The sequence below is a fragment of the Elgaria multicarinata genome, chromosome 5 (assembly GCF_023053635.1).
Source record: "Elgaria multicarinata webbii isolate HBS135686 ecotype San Diego chromosome 5, rElgMul1.1.pri, whole genome shotgun sequence".
NCBI classification, from domain to species: domain Eukaryota; kingdom Metazoa; phylum Chordata; class Lepidosauria; order Squamata; family Anguidae; genus Elgaria; species Elgaria multicarinata.
Genome location: NC_086175.1, coordinates 81,775,637 through 81,795,451, shown reverse-complemented (window position 1 = coordinate 81,795,451; position 19,815 = coordinate 81,775,637). Strand labels below are relative to the sequence as shown.

Here is a 19,815-nt window from a genome sequence, read left to right as displayed (position 1 = left end):
TATGCTGCCAAACAGGACCTTCAACCTATTTGACTTCTATATAGAGTAATAATATGCAGTATTGTATCCTGGTTGCATACTGTATTGCTTTGTACATCACTTAAAAAGTTCCTTTAATGTAAGCAATTAATAAATATTGTTAGACAACCCAGAACAACCAGGGACTTTTCCCGGGATATCTGGGACAGCGGAAAACCCGATTTTTCCACAGTCCTGGGACCATCCTGAGGAGCGCAGGCCATGTGGCCGCTGCTCATGGGTCGTCCCTTCCTCCCTGTGAGTAGCCGGGCTTTTAAAATGGGCATGGAGCTGTGCAGGGGCAGTCCATGTCCATTAGGGGTGGGGAGCAGGTTCGGATTCATTTTTTAAAAGCTTACTTTTCTGGAGGAGCTCAATTGTGCTCCTTCTCCTATCTCTTTCCTTCTGTGGCATCGCACAGCCATCAAGGTGCTGGGGGAGGAACATGGAAGCAGGTAGGTCTGAGATGCTCCCCCTCCCTCCCTCCCTCCTTCTACACCCTATGTTGTAGACATGCTACTAGTCATAATTCCATAACTTAGTGCCATTGATAGGGATTAAGTTAAATGCCTTTAAGACTGAATTTCAATTTTTGTAAAATGTCTTAGGTTTTGAAATCTCACAGAATTTGCATTAGTATATAAAAAACCCTGCACAATCAATAATCTCTTTAAGATTCTTCAAAAGTTGAATGGAAAACAAAAAAAAAAAAAAAGAAATGGATTAGACCCCAGTGTTTAGCCTCCATTTCGAGGTGTTTTGGCAGGAAAATAACAATGTTGCTGGAAGATGGAGCAAACCACCTTCCCGTTAGCTTCATAGAAATCAAGGGTGGTAAGGATCTCTTTTCACCATTAGCGCCTATCTCTCCTCTCTCATCTCACACTATTGCCCCACTCATGCTCTTTGCTCCTCTGGTGCCATGTTTCTCACCTGCCCAAGGGTCTCTACTTCCCTTGCTCGGCTTCGTCCATTCTCTTCTGCTGCCCCTTACGCCTGGAATGCTCTCCCAGAACATCTGAGATCTACAAGTTCAATCTCAGCTTTTAAAGCTCAGCTAAAAACTTTTCTTTTCCCTAAAGCTTTTAAAACTTGATGTTACTCGGACTTTAGACTGTTAGTTATACTGTTAGTTTTTCCCTACCCTGTGCCTGTTTACCCTACCCAGTGCCTGTTTGCATTCTCTCCCCCTCCTTATTGCTTTACTATGACTTTATTAGAATTTACATTCTAATATCTATTTACATTCTAATCTATGCAGCAGGGTCTTGCTATTTACTGTTTTACTCTGTACAGCACCATGTACATTGATGGTGCTATATAAATAAATAAATAAATAAATAAATAAATAAATAATAATAATAATAATAATGGACTAGGTATAAGTGTTTAGAAGGTCACCTATAAAAATTTTTAAAAATGAATGAACAGCTATTTGGCTTAAGTGTTATGCAGAAAGCATAATATACCTTAATTTCTATGGGAACTCATACCCCATCATGTCTTTCAGACACAAGTTGATGACCAGAAACAGTAGATAAATGGCTACTAACACTGTGATTAAAACATATATATGTACCCAAACAATTATTCTGCTTGTTCAGCTTGGCCTGAAATAATGGGCCAATCAGGCAAGAAGTTAAAAAGAACTAGTTTCTTTATCTATTAAAGAAATACCAACACATCAGCCTAAGCTCCACCAAGCAGGATACTGCACTATGAAAGCAGTATATAAAAGTCAGAAGCCACACTAGCACTTTATATTGGTATTGAAGTGCACTGACAACTGTTGGGGCCCATTGACACACACCGTATACCGCTTTCATAGTGCAATATCCCGCTTGGTGTAGATTAGGCCATCGTATTGTTTTTAGAATAAGAACAAGACTTAATTGGTTGAACGTGGCTTAGGAATTAGTTTGAACATGGCTTAGGAATTAGAAAATAGAGCTAAGATGAAGGCATTCACATCATGGAAATACAAGTGTCTTTGACTTAGTTTGTAAGATCAAAACAAGCCACAGCGGCTTGTTGTGAGCCATGGCACATGCCAGGCACAATTTGCATAAACACTGCCCAGCCACACCTTGTTGTGTTGTCCAAATCTGGGCAGCATGGCTTCTTGGACGCCAAAGCAGCCTTTAAAGAACTCTACAACAACCCATGGGTTATAAGTTTGTTTACACCCTCCAACAAGCTATGCGGCTCAGGTTTAGAGGACACAGTAAGCCACAGCTGGGCACTGATTATCCACACCATGCCCGGCATGCACTAGCATGCCCTAGAGCTGAAAACAAGCCATGGTGGCTTGTTTTGATCTTGCAAACTGGTCCTTTCTCAGACCACGTTGAAGACAATGACGGCAATATTTAAATCTGCATGTTGCTTGTGGTGTGCTTGTGCACGCCTATAATTTGTGCCTTAATGTAATCAGAATGTAATAAAGACAGCAAGGGGACGGTTGTGGAGAAGCTGATATATATATAACCTATATTAGGTAAAAGATTTAATATATATTAGGGTAGGAAGAGAAACATCAGGGAATGCTGCATTTACTCAGAAAAACAAAACAAAACTAACACTGCTTTAAATCAGAAAATGTGCATTCTAAAACTGTTTCAGTTTTGTATCCATTCGGTTGTGTGATGGCATACATTTTTGGAGTAAGCATGTTTGCCAGGGATTTAAACATAGAAGAATGTCCTGTCTCGTCTTCTCCCTCCCCACACTCCGCCCCAACCCATCCCACTCCCGACAAGAAGTCAGAGGTAGCTGTGGAAATGAACAGGCTTCACAAGAATCAGATTCACTTTGGACGACTCTTCACATTTTCAGTCGTCATTACATTTAGGCAGCACAATTCCGCCTCTGGTTGATGGGCAGAGAAAGCGGGCAGCTTGCCAGGTAGACGTTACCATGACTCCCAACCCCCAAAGGTGATGCATTTTTCAGTTAATTCAATGAAGAGTGGGCTGAACTTTGGGTATAAACTAGACAATAGCTGCCTTCGCAGTATCAGCAGAATGGTTTATGGGAATGCACTCCACATTCGGCTGAAAAAAACCATGTGACCTTATGGACGAGATTTTGCAGTGGTGCCAACGGAGACTTGGAAAGCAGCACCCCTCCTGACTTATTTTCCCTCGTTTGTTATAGGGCTCAGAAAATGGTGGATCTTAATACTTGACTTTAACCAGACTCGGCAAGCAATTGAGCCTTGAAGCACAACTTTGCCTCTGTTCTCTTCTCTCTCCTTTTGGCAGGCCACCAAGAAGCTGCCCCTTTCACGCCTGATACAGTCTGTTGCTTATCTCTCCTAATAGATGTGAGGGAAAGAGAGGAAAACCTAGACAGAACGCTCTGGGTTGTTGTTTCTGTTTGTTTTTTACAAGCCCGGCATTTGGAAAGGACAAGGTCTAGAGAGGGGGGCGGCTTGGTTTTGAGGTGGGGGTGGGGTGGCATGTTTTGTTTTTTGGTATTTTACGACAACCCTTCCGAGCATCTGAAGAATAAAAGTTTCTAGTGTTTTAATGAACAGGCGTCTGAGCTGGGCAAACCCGGCAACAGCACTGAACATGAGATCATTGCAAGCACAGTGTAAGCAACTGGCATCCTGCCTTTTTGCCCCTTTGCTTCAGCAATCCTCATTTATGAAGTCAGCAGAGGGGGTCCATGTGGGGGTTTTCTTTCCCCCTCTCCCCCTGCGTTGTCCTGCTTTTGGTCCTGTCACAAGGATTGGTGCAGGTTTTGCGCAGTGCTGTGTGCCTGGAATTCCGAGAAGGAAGAAAAAGACGGCAGACATCCTGGTCATTACCCCTGGATGCAGCAGAAGTCTAGGAAGATGCAAAGTCTGAGTTTGGAAAGGAAGTCCATTGAGTTCGTCACAAAATAATAAACAGCTGGGATGTTTAACTTACAGGAGCCTCAGGATGTCTTACGTTTTCTTAGGACAGAACTAAATAACTTGATTCATACAATGTGATTTATGTAACAGTATTGTTGCAATGGGTGATAAAACCTTTCCAAACAGGTATAGCATATCTATATCTATATCTATATCCTTTCATCTTTAAGTTGAAATCCTTGTGAATTCAATTCACCTTAACATACTTGACCAATCAACACTGCTTAAAAGAGCTTTTTTTTTGTATCAGTCATGTTTGAATAACTGCTAAAAATACCGAAGTAAACAGAGGTCCAAGAATGTTGTGATTAACTTTGGGCCACATTTAATCTTAGCTAAGTGCTGAAGTAATGCAAAGACCCCTTCTGTTATAGTACTCAGTATAAACTTTGGCTATCTGTATGGCATTAGGTATAAAGGCTGGCTGCTAAGGAATGCAAGCTATTTTTTTTCTTAAACCAGAGCATGGTTCATGAAACTGATAGAACGGGTCAGTATCATAGTTAGTGCTTTAAAACAAAAGTATAATTTTGCTGGAGTATCTGAAAGGTCCTCACAATTTCTAACTAACTGCATTGCAAAGAATTCAGTGCCACAAGACAGAAATGAAAAGCACATAATTAGAACTTGTATATAACATCCTGGGTTTCCAGTTAGTAACTGTGTCTATTTTGGGGTGTTTGGTAAAGGATCACTCGTCCAAGAATAGTTAAGGGGAGAAATGCGAGACAGACACGTTCAATGTTTGTTTACAAAGCGGCAATGCAAAGTTGCTCATGGCATTCAGAGGATCATGCCACCTCAGCAAATCGGTTTCTTTTAAATTGCTCTGTCACTAGGGAACTTTAATATTTTTAATCAAAATGAATTTTGGCTGGAGGATTGGAAAATAATTTTCCAAATCAATGTACAACATTTGTAACCCTTTCCTTACTTCTGGGTTTGCTTGGTTTGTCTTCAGGGCAACAGCTTCACTGTGCCTCAATGCTATGAAATATATCTTAATTTGAACATTGAAAATGATTTGTGTAAAGGTGATGGCAGTTTGTTGCATGCTATCAAATGTGGATTCTCTTTGCTTTCTCTTTGTTCCTTGGAACGAACTGTGGGAAGCTGCCAAGTGAAAATCATTCACATTTGACAAATATAAGTCCTTAACTTGGATTTACACTAAATCATTAATTAGCTTGATTGTGTATTCTTTCCTAGTTGTAACGGTAGAATAACTGCATATTGAAATTAAAATAAATATGCCAATAGTTCTTATTACTGTAATGGAAAAGTAATTGTTGCATAGACTGTGGAATGATTGCATTAGTAAACAGATAAATTACTATATTAAAAGGTTTTATAGTTTTAGGCTGCAATCCTAAATCCACTTTCCTGGAAGTAACATACATAGAATTGAACTGTAATCCTCATTCCTGAGTAGAATGTATTTTCATTTTATTATGCATGCAGGAATAAATCTTTTCCCCTCGTTGTTTGTTTCTTTGCTAAACATGCCCCTTTATATTTTAATTTTAAAGTAAGAGTACAATTTTTGTTTTACTTTTAATTGCCTAACAAATTTTGTATGTTCTGCCAAGGACCTCACAAGGCACATCAGAAGTATGATGTCAGATTACTTTATACTTACTATCGTTTTCTCATGGCAGGATATTCTAAATGTCTCATGCTGGAGAATATTTAAATGGTGTGTTTCTTAATTTTGTTGCAGTGCTCTGAAAAAATAAAATGGAAAAGAAAAAGGAAGAATTTGATCATGTAGGAACTGGAAGAGGTAATAAAATACTAAGCACATTTATGTATTTGTATATTTTCGTACCTGAATCGTGTTCTTAAAGTATTTTTAATCTTTTATTTTAATTCAGTACATACCTCTTAAACATTACTGCAATATGCAGCTGCTGAAAGCTTTGCTTTTTCTAGAAGTTTTCATTTAAATGTCTGGGTTTCATTTATCACAGGGAGAAGTTTGTCACCGACAAGAAAAAAGTTAGAAACTCACTGTTAGAGTTAAAGTAACTAAAATAATGTGGTTCTTTCACAACAGGTGCAAAATGCAATAGTATATTGCATAGTAATCAGTCTAACTGATTACTATGATTACTGATTACTAACAGTTTAACTTTTGTGAACCGCCCAGAGAGCTCCGGCTATTGAGCGGTATAGAAATGTAATAAATAAATAAATAAATAAATAAATAAATAATAACTTTCTAAGAGTAATGTCTGTTGAAACTTTTCCATGGCACTCAGCTGAATGAATCTGGGAGGCTGCTATATACACTTATCTGGGAGTACATCCCATTGGGGCTATTTCTGAGTAGAGATAGAGAGGTTTCCACTGTAGGAGCATTTGTTGTTATCCAGATAAATAATTATGATATTTTAAAAATATTATTGTACAAAATAGATGGATGGACATTTCCGGGAAGAGAAATTAATACTTTGGATCAAGTAGCAAATATTTTTAAAGTAACATTGCTGCTAAATGCTAAGTAGGAAGTACTTAAAATGCCATTTCAGTTGAATAATCATGAAATGCCAAGGGACAGCATTCACTGGCCTGTAGTGTTTGAAACTAAGATGCTAAAGATACTAAGCCCAAAATGTTACCATAAGATGTGCAGCCATTGATACCTGGGTCATTCTAAACATATAGCACTAGAGCACTATTCCTGTTAAATCTCTAAAGAATAAAAACATTTTTGAGCTTGATCCATTAATGATAAAGCTAATAAAGATTATTATTTATATAGCAAGGTTTTGTCTGATTAAAACTAGAATTGTATCATATTAATCTGTAAAAGGTCATGGCTTATTGCTAAGTGTTTGGTATAGGTGATATTTAGTGTATTTCTTTTTATTAAGGAGATAGCAGTGTCTCTGTCATGTATATCTGTGCTAATAATGCTGCTTTTGGGTTAACATTATTCTTAGATGTTAATATTTAGGTCCTTACAAAGAGGTAAAGTATTCAGTATGTCTATGCCTCACCTGTTGATACTTCAGAAAGGGTGTTTTCCGTGCATAGAAGAAGGCCTCATATTTTGGTTCTATATAAATTAGTGTAAATTTTTAAAAGCCACAACAGGTGGATCGTTTATATTGGTTTGTATTGTTTGAGTAAACATTTATGAACTTTTAGTAAATATACAGTACCTTAAGACAATTCTTTGATTAGTACGGAGTTTGTAATATGCTAACCTGATTTAGGAACAGAGATGCTTGGATTTTTGAACACAATATCTTTTCACTTAGAGCAGTTTGATTTTCATCCTTTGTAACAGAAACCATCAGAAACCACATTAAACTTGGCAGTGCTAACTTTTATCAAACCGTATTATTATCATTATCATTATTATTATTATTATTAATATTAATATTATTATGGGATTTGAGCACTCATGATTTCAATAGCCAAAAATTCCTCTAGGAAGTTGCAACAAATGATTCTGCAACAGGTCTGCCAGATAAATGTATTATCTGCTTTGTACCGCTTTTGAATATTTAAAATCTGTACAGTCAAAATATGTTTCCTGTCATTTCTCCATTGCGAATTTAGAAGTTGCTGTTTATCAACATAAATGCTTACCAATTATTTGTTCTAACTTGCTTCTGCACTGTTGAATCTGAAAGATGATGCTAGCGACTGATGCCAATTGGCATAAACCCGTAGATCCGATCTTGTGGTGACGTATACTGCACAAGCTCGCTTCTATGGGTCTGTGTCAGTCTGGTGATCTAACTAAAGTGTACATAGCAAAGCTACAGAAAGTACACTTGGGGTAAAAAAAAGGATTCTGATTTCTAAGCAACACCTAGCAAGCAGAATGGATGCTCTGTTTTGAGAAATTCTGTTTTTATTTTAGCATTGTTATCATCATTTATTACATTTTTTCTATTTGTGTGTTTCATCTTTCAAACGCAAAATACTTTTTGAAGAATACTTTTATTTATTTATTTATTTATTACATTTATATCCCACCTTTTTCCTGCTTAAGGAACTCAAGGTGGCATACATAATCCACCTCCTCTCCATTTTATCCTCACAACAACAACTCTGTCAGGTAGGCTAGGTTGAGACTCTGTAACTGGTCCAAACTCACCCAGTGAGCTTCCATGGCCAAGTGGGGACTAGAACCTGGATCTCCTGACTCCCAGTCCAACACTCTGGCTACTACACCACACTGGCTTTTTGACAAGATATTTGCAAAAATACTTTTTTTTTTCAAATGCAAATTCCTTCTCACAATACTTTTCTGGAAAGGTATATAGCTATGCTTAGTGGTTAAAGACAGTGGCTATGATTTATCCAAGGGGAACTCAATAGTGAATTTGGCTTTTCTGTGATCACCTATGGAAGTTGACATGGCCTGAGAATATAAGGTTGGCAGTTCCAGAGCTGGAAGCAGGAAACAGTCAACCAGTTTGCATGATTGCTGCAACTCACTGTGGGTTTAAATATGCTGCTGTGGGTTGTGGTGCATGCCAGGAGCCATTTTGAATATTCAAGACAGGACGGATGGTTGCTGCAGCTTATCATGACATGTGAACCTAGCAAGGGTGAGTTGTTGCTGTGGTTAACAAACCACCCACAACTCATGGGCTGTTTTTTGGTTTGTGGATGGTTTATTAACAACACAAACAACCCGCCCTTGCTGGCTTTATATATCATGATAAGCCACAGTGGGTGACCGCAATGAGCATGGCTTGAATATTCAAAATGGTCACTGGCACATGCCGCAACCCATCATGACTTAAATGAGACATGGTGGTCTGCCGTGATTATGTGAACTTGGCTTGAATCCTGCCAATATTTACAAATGCTTAAATCCTAGTGAAATGTATACACTTGTAAGATGAGGGTGGTTTCACATAATATAGAATTCAAGATGCTTGCATTATATCCATGTGTCCCCCCAAAGGAGAATACCATAACATTTGATATACACACAAATACCCATGGAAGTGAATGGCAGAGACTTCTGCACATATTGTTCACTCTAGAAGCACAGGAAGCTGCCTTATACCAGATTGGGTTAGACTTTTTTTGAAGTGCAAGCACTCATCATGACAGTCTGCATACCCACCCACCCCCGCAAGAGCCCAAAATACAAGCAGCTATGTTGAGAATTCTCTCTCTATCTCTCCTTCTCTGGATCATATATGTCTTTTGTAAAGCTAACAGATCTTAACCACCCATTCAAGACCTGGGGCTCATCTACACCAAGCAGGATATTCCACTATGATAGCAGTATGAAAGCGCACTACTGCTTTATAGTGGTATTGAAGTGCACTGCAGGATTTACACTACTGCTTTATAGTGGTACTGAAGTGCATTGACAACTGTTGAGGTCCATGACACATCTACACCAAGCAGGATATAACACCATGAAAGTTTTATGAAAGTGGTATATGGTATGTGTCAATGGGCCCCAACAGTTGTCAGTGCACTTCAATACCTCTATGAAGCAGTAGTGTGGCTCCTGCCTTTTATATACCGCTTTCATACCATTTTCATAGTGGAATATCCTGCTTGGTGTAGATGAGCCCCAAGTCACCCCCAAAATACTTTGCATTACAACAATATACTGTTGCTGGGCAGATCCACCAACCACAGCTACTGTGAGGAATACAGCTAAGCTCAGAGGGAACAGGGAAGCCTGAGTTGGGTGGCAGATGATGTCATCATCCCTGCTAGTCAAAATGTCCTGGTGCTTCCACCCTGCAACCCCTGGTTCTACTACACCGCTGCTCCCTATATACCCAGCCACATATCGTCTACTCTAATGGACATCTGCTCCCCAGGGTCTTAAGCAAAAGTCTTTCACGTCACCTGTTCCCTATCTCCTTTTTTCCCCTTTCCTCTTTTTACATAGAGATGCCAGGATTGAACCTTGGATCTCCTGCATGCCAGTCATATGCTCCACCATTGAGCTGTGATATCTTCCCTTAACGGTTATGGTGTTCACCCCTGGGATACAGATGGCCAGCACCTCTTTTCTTTCTAATGTGAAGTGGCCCTAAAGCTTTTGGCAGATCTATATTTTGCATGGTTGTTCATTTAAATGCATTCATTGAAGATGTATATTTTAGGCACAACTCCCTTGAGTTTTATTATATCCTTAAAATTTGAAGAAAGGTAAATTATTCTGTGGAAGCATATACAATGTCAACAGGAGAGAAGCAAAATCCTCAGTGATCCTTCCATGTTCATACTAAATATGATGGAAACTGATTAATGGTAAGTGTCTGCCATATTTGAAAGAGATGCAGAAGATCAGAAGAAGACATTGCAAGCTGTGTGCATCCGGGTTGAGGTAGTAGGTTGTATGGTTTAGAGTTACACCCTGGGAGTTAACTGTACAACCTTCTAGCTTTCCTTGGAGCACACTTGAACCATCGAGGAATTCATCATCTTTTTAATCTAATAAAGCAAACTCTGTGTAGTAAATGTATATGGAATAATCCTCTGAGGCGTTATTGATGCTCAAATACTCCCTATTACATGATTATTTCATTTACAACTGATTAGAAATGATGCTAACGTGTTCTACTAATGGACTGTGACTAGACACCACAGACATTTGAGAAAGAATGATGGCTACTTTAATTACATTAGCAGCAAAATTGTAAAAGTTGTCCAAGGCTGCCATCCTATATAGACATACTTGAGAGTAAGGCACATTGAGCTCAGTGGGGTTTACTTCTGAGTAGTGATACACAGAATTGAGCTGCTAATCTGCTTTTTTCTCTCATGTGTAACTGAAATAGTTTAAATATGATGCCTTGCAGTTACTCTGTATCTACAATATTTTAAAACAATAATGGTTTTATATTGGACCAAAAATGTGTATATTTGTTTGAGCAGGAAAAAAATAGTACAAGATAAAATCAGAATGAAAATCTCAGAATAGTGGCAACAAAAGATCTCATTAGAACTTGTTCACATAGGTTGGCAGGTGTGCTTCCACATGTATGGGTGGCATTTATCTGTGAGCATTTCCCATGTGGTTAGGAGAACATTTAAAAGACCCAACGATTGGGGTGCCAGTGGTGTAGGTCCCCCAATAACAATTCAGTGGTATATTATAGGCTGAAGTGATGATTGCATGTCTTTCCTACAATATTGGCCTTGCTGAACCAGTGGGTAATATCCAGTGCTGTCACAGTGCTAGCACTAATGACATCGTGCTAGCATTAACCAATGCCAGTGCAATGTCATGAGCTCTTGGTAGGCAAAGGGAAAACACAGTGATTTTCTACCAAATGTTGGCAGTGTGGTTTGCCTAGGAGGAAAATCACTGCTTTTCCCCTTTGCCACGCAAGCAGTAGTGATATTACAATGATTCTACTTTTGGGTAGCATAATGTCATTAGCAGTGTTACAGCATAGGAAATTACCCAATGTGATCAGCATCTCAGCCTACAGGTAGATCTCTTTGAACCAGAAGCAATAGTTCTTATTAAAACTCAAGTCTGAGGAGGGAGGTTATTCTGGATCCTTCTTCCCCCCATTCCCTTCATAAATGATTCTCTTTGGTTTGAATCATAGAATAGCAGAGCTGGAAGGGACCTACAAGGCCATCGAGTCCAACCCCCTGCTCAATGCAGGAATCCACCCTAAAGGTGGATAGGGTTGGTTTTATATAACTTATAAGTTGGTTTTACTAGTATTGTTTAGTTACTATGAGCTGCTCTAGTGACACAGATCATCCATAAACACTTTTAAAACAGCAATATAAACTGTTTTATAGATAGTTTGAATCACTGAAACAGCACAAAGCAGCTGGAGCACACCATGGAGCATGGTTTTCTGTTAATTCAGTATAAGTGTGTTTACAATGCCTCTTCTAACAAATTCCCATATTATAAAATGAGAAGAGTGTGTGTGCATGTTTGATTAGAAAGAGAAAGAGAGAATAAGAACCATACACACACACACAAATATCCACAATTTACTTTGTGGGACGGACGCAAGAAATAAGAGACGACACTGGTCCACATTTATTCAAGATCTGCAAAGGGTTCCCTTCGGGCATCCAGCCAGGCCTGCATCAGTCCTTACTAAGCGACGGGGCGAGCTTTCCATGACCAGCGGGTGGCGCTCAGTATCGCCGCCCTGCTGGCCATCCCCTACGTGGGGTGGGAGACCTTCCCTTGTCACCCCCAACCCATGCCCCCCTCGGGCTCAAGGTGGGTGAGAGAGGTTGGCGTCAAAGGTGGTCCTTATCCCCCAGCCTGGCCACAAGGCTCAACACTGAGAGCCCTCGGGAGTCACCTATCACTGTAACAGTGCCTTGGAAGCTCGCCATTATATTCCCTCTGGATGCCCTTCCCTACCTGCCACAGGGGGCGGCAAGCCACGAGATTGAAGTAAATCAGCCTGGGTTTGATTGCGTGTTTGGCGGGGCCTTGTATTTCGTGGCTGAGGGTTCACTGCGGGTGTAGGATCCAAACCCCTGCTCCTTTCCAGAGCTTGCACTTTCGCTAATAAGGCGGCGACCTGAGGATCTAACTCCTCATCAGAAGAATCGTCGCGGTGCCTAACTCTTTTAGGGGTCGGGGAGGGGCTGGCAAGCGGGGGTCCCCCCAGGTGCCCTCCCGAGAAAATGGGTGGAAGCGTAGGCCGCGCTAACCCCTGGAAGCGACTTTACTGGGCAATAATTAGGCCGGGGCAGCGAAAGCCCGGCCAAACAGGGGCAGCGACGGCGGAGCAGCCGGCGAGGCCCGTCCGCGCTGCAGAAGCGGCGAAACTCGAAGCGTCCAGAGATCCTTTGCAGGTGGAGGAGGAAGCTTTCCATTCAGGAGCAGCCGAAGCAAGAGGGCTGGGAGGGGTGAGACACATGCTTTAAAAGGTCATAACCCCTCCCAGCCCTGGTGGCGCGAAATCCTGCCTATGCAGGATAGCCACGTCTCCTCCTAGCTCCGCCCACAAATCCCTCCCCATGCCCAGGCTTTGCCGGGTATGGCAGAATGGGCCTTCTTTAAAATATTGCCTTTTTCGCTAAGGCCATGGCTAGACGAGGCCTCATCCCAGGGATCACCCTGGGGGCAGGGTGGGATGATCCCTCCATTTCCCCAGGATTTTGCCCTACCCTTCTAGCCCAGTTTTTCTGCAGTCCCGGGCTGATCCTGAGACCGCAGAACATGTGGCTGGGCGTCACGGTTTGTCCCGGCTCCTCGTAAGTAACCACAGGATGCCAGGACCCAGGCATGGGGTGCAGAGCTCCTGAGGAGCTCCATGCCAATCAGGGGTGGGGGGAGCGGGTTTTAAAAAAACACAAAACCACACACTCACTGTTTGCACAGGAGCTCTGCTGCGCTCCTCTCCGATAGAAAACAAAAGCAAAATGGCATCCGCGACGTCCTCTTCCTCCTAGGACATCGCGCGCCGCGTGTAGACGAGGGGGGCGATCTCATGATCATAAAATCGCGAGATCATTGCCCTCAACCACCCTCATCTAGCCATGGCCTTAGTGTTGGTTTAACTTAAGCTTGGTTCAAGGATGAGCTACTTCATCCATGATCAAAGCAATCCCAGGACTGCTTTGTACATCAATGCCCAATTCTGCTGTTTAAACTGTTCAAACTGCTGCACTACAAGGCTTGTTCTATAGCACCAGAGAGATATTCTAGGGAAGGGAAGGGAAGGGAAGGGAAGGGAAGGGAAGGAGTGTTATATAGTGAGTCAGAACAATTGCTACAGTATTTTGCTGGCTCTAAGGATTTAGAGCAAATCCTGGGGAAACCTAATGCAAGATCTTATGCTCTGCTGTTCTTGCGCAGCAAGGATCAATCTGTTAGTTATTGTGAGGGAAATATTAAATTGGTCTTCCTATACCAGAGTGAATGGGCAGTTTCATAATTTGTTACAACCTGGGGCTGATATATAAGGGCATACTTTGAATTAAAGACATTACTTTAAAGGTATAGCTAGCTGATCTGTCTTTTCTACTCTCTGTCAGGGATGCTTTAGGGTGGATTCCTGCATTGAGCAGGGGGTTAGACTCAATGGCCTTGTAGGCTTCTTCCAACTCTGCTATTCTATGATTCTAGAGTAAAAAACAACAACCCCAATCTGGATTGGAAACATAGCATGGGGTGGGTGGGGGGTGCTATAAGCCTCCCACCCACTGTGGTCCTCATCCAGATCAAGGGGGTAAATCTGTAATTTAGATTCACAATGTTCCATTAAAACAAATTGATTATGCTATTTGGCAATATAAATTTTAGGTGCAATTTATATTGCCAAATCCAGATTGGGACTGTAGCAGAGCAGGGGGAAGGGTAAAGTGCCCTACCCTCCATGCTAGATGCTTACTATTGAGTAAAAAAGGAAAAGAGACATAGCTGCTAGCATCTTTAAAGTAAACTCTCACTTTTAATGAAGTGCTAAATGAAGTCATATTTTTGAGCTGTGCTAAACGAAGTCATGTTTTTAAGGTGTGATTATACAAAATAAGGGAAGTCGAGAATCTTATGAAGGGATGTAGCTCAACGGTAAAGCATAATTGTCTATGGATTCAATCCATAGATTCTCTGAGTTACATGGACCAATGGTCTGCCATGTCTCATGGTATCTTCCTATGGTCCAATGTTTATGGACAATTCCAGGTGTGGTTTACACAGGCAGCAGAATGAGGTGGTCAAATACTGAGGTAATAGTGGACTGTGCCACTTTTGGCTTCAGGAGGGGATGTGGCATTTCTCACCTTCGTCCTATGTTTTTTTAAAAAAATCCCTGCAAATAGATAACTGGTACAATAGGCAAGCAAACCTTTCTGCCTAACATGCTAGTTTTCTATTTATAGGGACCTTGGAAGTGGGAAGTGTTCAAAGTGTTGTCCACCACCTCCACATTCTACTACCTCAGTCTGCCTCAGAGTCAAATTGCCCCTGAATTATTCATAGATGCTTTCAATGCCAATATTTTACTATTAAGCTTGACAGAAAACTGTTCACACAATGAATGTCCCATCATAAGCTGTTTGGAAGTTGCTGTTGTTGTTAAGAAGCAGTAACTTTAATGTAAGGTGATAAATCAGTTAACAGGCCTCATGTTATGGCTGACCGACAGCCCTAATGTTATGGCTGACTACTTGGTCAGGCATGGTTCACTATATTTTGAAAATTTCAGTGCACAGTCCAGCTCCACTCTTCATGCAGTGCCCGTACAAGAGGATTCTCTTTGTCCAGTTTCCTCCCTCTTCACAAGTGCTTAATGGCCTTTCAAAATTCTCCAACCTATTTGTAGTCAGAAATTTCACCATATTTCTCAAGGATGAAGATAAATTCTCCAACAGGTTTTTGGAGCAGGAAACAGCGTTAGGAATGACTGTAGCACAGCTTCTTTCTTTCTTTCTTTCTTTCTTTCTTTCTTTCTTAAATTTTTGTTTGCTGCTGCTGAAGCAGCATCAGCATCAGCTTTGTTTCCTGCTTGGTCACTGTTTTAAATCTTCATAGTGCCCCAAACCTTACATCACTCAGGGGCATTGCATGGTGAAAATGGCAGCCATCACAAAGATATTTGGGCAAAATCTTGTGGGGAGGAAAAGAAAAATACCAGATACTTTCTTGGAGAAGTTTCTTCTGAGAAATGCTGGCTCAGCTCTACACTACTTGCATGATAGTCATGTATGGGGAGTGAGAGGTATGTCCTTTCCCCATCCAACCATCCCTTCTCTGTAAAATGCAAGTCAGTCATGCTTCTGCCAATGCCAAACTGAGGGACACACAAACCTCCTATCCATAATGGTTTGAAATGCTGCCCATGCTTACACTAAGAGGAAAGAGATGGATGAGAAACAAGGTTCCATGGAGCCTATGGGAATTATTCATGAGTGGCTATTGCACCTACAGTGAAACTATTCCATGCCCTCAGTATTTAGGATACAGACCAAAGCAATGTTAAATGTAAGAGAAAAAGATTGAGAAAGGAGGTTATTTTTGCTTTCCAGATGAATAAGATAGTACAGCAAGGGTGGGAAACAGTTTTTGCCCAGCCAGCCAATTTGACTCTGGGCAAGCATGTCGGAGGCCTCTTGCCAACAGTGGGCAGGGTCACATGTCAAAGTGGGCAGGATGTCCCCACTGTTGGCATGCAGCCCCGACATGGTTGCCTGGGGCACATTTCCATATGCACACACAGAGACAGATGCACGCTGAGCGGGCTTCATTCCCCTCCCTCACTTTTCCCAGTTGGGAAAGGCAAGGGGTGAGTGAAGCAGACTGAAGCAGCATCTCGAGAGGTGCTCTTCTAGGCAGTGGCTCAGTCCAGAGCTGCTCTCCTACCCACTCCCCCTTCTCTGAGGGAGCAAGGGAGGGGCTTCCGGGAGTGAGGAAGGCCTCATTGGAGGTCTTCATGGGCTGAATGGGGGATTCCTGGCAGGCAAACATTCAGCCTGGAGGTTCCCCATTTCTGCTTTACAGTATTTGCATCATAAATAAATAAGTAAAAGTACTTTTTTTTAAAAAAAAATGGCTTTGTATTATATTCTCCATCACAATTAACTCAATTCAACCCTGTCTTTCCATAATATTTATATCCGAGAAGTCTGTTTTTAGCAGGGGTTTCTACTGTAGTGGGCTGCTTAGTATTTCAGCTGTATTTTATGACAAATGATTTAATTAGAATTTATGGGGGAGGATGTGTTTCCTTTTATTTTATTCCCTACTGTTCCTGTTACCATAGATGCAATTTTAAATCAACCAGTCTTCTCTAAAAAATCAGGGGACTTTTTTGTTATTTATTTATTTACTTAATTCTGTAATGAAGGGAAAATAGAACAGAAGATAAAGAATGCCTTGAAAAATGTGGTTGTAGTACATTGTAGGTATATATAGCCTAAGGCCTATTAAAATGGGGTGATCAAAAAAGTATCCGTTTTCAGTGGTCTTTGATTATACAAAAAGTGGTATGTCTTGGCACCATATCTGACTACAGTCAGTTTTGGGATTGTCTTGCCCCAAGTGCCGCTCATAAGAAAACATGACAGCCTTCAAAAGGTAATCACACAGTACATATGCCTGTTATGTGCAGTACATTGTCTGCTGTAGGGAATTAGGTCAAGAACAGCTGACCAATTGGGAGAGTTTGATGGAACAGAGAAAATAGGGGCCAAATCAGACCTTACTTGAAAGGTGTAGATAGCATCTGTGTCCCCCCATTTTTTACTTTTCAGTAAGTATGGGGCCCCAATCTGGATTGGGACCCTAGCATGGGGAACCTTTAACTCTTCCTCCTGATATGACATGATTTAGCAGGGCCATTCTGCATCAGCTGGAAAGAGATATTATGACAGGAGAGAGGTAATCAAGGAGGTAATCACAAAAAAGGCTTACAAGAGAAGGAACAAGGGCTTTAGAAGCAGCTGAAGATGGGAAAGACTTGATGCTAGAACTGTTGTAAAGGAAGAAGTGGCAGTATTTGTCATCTACTCTGGTATGGCAATGAAAGAAGGGAGATACAAAATTAATACCAAGGCTACCTAGTTCTGAGAAATGACAATGGCCAGAATCTAATGAGTTGCTTAAATCCTTGGAAACAGTCTCTGCTAGCCCATTGGAATTTTTGTCAGAAAACACTGATTTTTTCAGTGTTCAGAAAACCCAGTTGCTTTTAAAATTCCCTTCCATTTCATCATTTTATTAAACCCAATCAGTTATGCGGTGATTGGGGCATATTATGCTTAAGAAAAAGCAATGACTTCTAAAGCCTCCTTGGACCCTCAGCATTAATTTATTGAATCCTGAGAAAAATGTTTTTAACTGTGACTGAAATTAGTGGAAGGAGAGAAGACTGAGTAAAAATATCAGGAGCTCTTGTCTTCACTGTGCTTAATGGTGACAGCCCATTCCAAATATGAAGAAATACTCAGAGATATAGGATTGGCTAGAACAAGAGACATCAAGCATAGAAAAGTAGATTTGAGAGTTCGCAGCATATGTTAATAGGCTAAGGATCTTGAGAAAAATGTAGGCTAAGCACCAACTGCAAACTTTGCTGTGCATGGAGTTCAGAGCTTTTAATAGTTCATGCCGCTCTCTGTTTTAATCATTAATCTCCAGTTTTAAAATGGAGATTAATGAGTGCCACATGTATGACTATCTGCCTGCTGAACAGAAGTCATGGCTGTGTGCTTGGTGTAATGAGCTCCTGGCTTTCAGGGAACAAGTTCGTTCCCTTGAAACCAAGGTTGCTGACCTCGAGAAGCTAAGAGAGGCAGAGAGGTTGATAGATGAGCCCTTCGGGGACCTAGGGCACAGTCCTACAGTGACGTCCTACTCCATTGGTGACATCTCCTCTGCAGTCATGGAGAATGTGAGTCTCAAAGAAGGAGGGTGTCAGTCTGAGGAAGAGGGAAAAGATCCTTTAGAAGGGAACCATTCCTCAGAAGGCGTATTCTCCTGGAGGCAAAGGCTATCAATGGCTACTAGCCCTGGTGGTTATGTGCTCCCTCCAGTATCTGAGGAAGTAAGTCTGTGTGCACCAGTAGCTGGAGAACATGGGTGAGAGGGTGCTGTTTCACCATGTCCTGTTTTGTTGGTTCCTAGTTGACAGCTGGTTGGCCACTATGTGAACAGAGTGCTGGATTAGATGGATCTTTGATCTGATCCAATATAGCACTTCTTATGTTCTTAAAATTTGATTTCGGTTTTTTAATTTTATATTGTTATTGAGCAAAAGGGTGATCCAAATCCATTCTAAATAAGTACAAAATAAATATGTGGAGAGTCATTGACAAAAATGATAAACCTGGGGGGGAACTACACTACTGCTTTTAAAGCGCTTTAAAGCACTTTGAAAACGTTTTGAAACCTGGATATGCAGTGTGTCCTGGGCCCCAACAGTTGTCAAAACTGTTATAAAGTGCTTTAAAGCAGTAGTGTAGATCCCCTCCTGTGCTAATATCTGCACTCAGAGAACACACATTGGCTATTTTCAGCAGTCACCATGATTTTTCATGATGAATACAAGCCCAGCCTTTCCCCATGCTTATGTGCCCCTTTGCCTCTCCTCCTGTGATGCAACCATGAGGAGATCAAAAGTTTCCATTTTAGATAAACTGCAGTTTAGCATGTAGTTCTAAATGGTGGTTAATCTTAACTATGGTTTGATGAAACAAACCAGCTTCAAGTTGGTCTGTTTGAAATACAATATTGCTGGGATCAACTACGGCTTGTTGGGCTCAGATAACACAACAGTTGGCAAAAGCAGAAGCTTGCAAACTCCTTCTTAGATCTGCTGGGCTCTGGCTGAGAATGCTAGTCTTGTTTCCATTATGGTTATGGCCAACCATAATGTCCAAAAGGCCTTAGCTAGACCTAAGGTTTATCCCGGGATTGTCCCAGGGTCATCCCTGTTCATGTAAATGACACACAGGATATGCCAGGAGCAGGCAAGGACGATCCCGGGATAAACATTAGGTCTAGCTAAGGCCTTCGGGTTGTTGGGATGTAGGGGCAGAGTACTAGGAAGCTTTTTTATTTCAGCAATATTAAGCTCTTCCTTATATGTGTGTGTTTGTATCAATTACCCTTGGTGGAGTGGAATTACATGGTGGGATGGAGGAATTCTATATTTTAAATGTAAAACAAGTGGAGAGGGAAATGATTTAAAATTTAAAAGAGATTTTAAAAAGAATTGCAAAACCAGTTTGAAATGTAACATGCCCCTAAAAATGCTAGTTAGATGGTATTGGCAGCAGCAACCCAAGGAAAAATCACTCGATGCACCTTTGGAGACAATCTATAAAATGATGGAAGGTGAGCTGCTACTTTTGTACACATTGCCTTAGGCTCTTCTCCTTTTATGGATCCTGGAATAATACATTGCCATTTTTAATAGATTTGTAGAATGAATAATAATAATCAGGGCTCACCT

At 41.1% G+C, this 19,815-nt stretch overlaps 1 long non-coding RNA gene across 2 annotated transcripts in view; it reads left to right on the top strand.

Moving 5' to 3' along the window:
• Window positions 1-19,815, top strand: part of LOC134399009 (uncharacterized) — a 265,250-nt gene that overhangs the window by 229,005 nt on the left and 16,430 nt on the right. For both annotated transcript variants that reach the window (XR_010025472.1, XR_010025473.1), the window contains one exon: window positions 5,643-5,705. This is a non-coding gene — a long non-coding RNA (uncharacterized LOC134399009). The remainder of the gene's footprint in view (window positions 1-5,642; window positions 5,706-19,815) is intronic.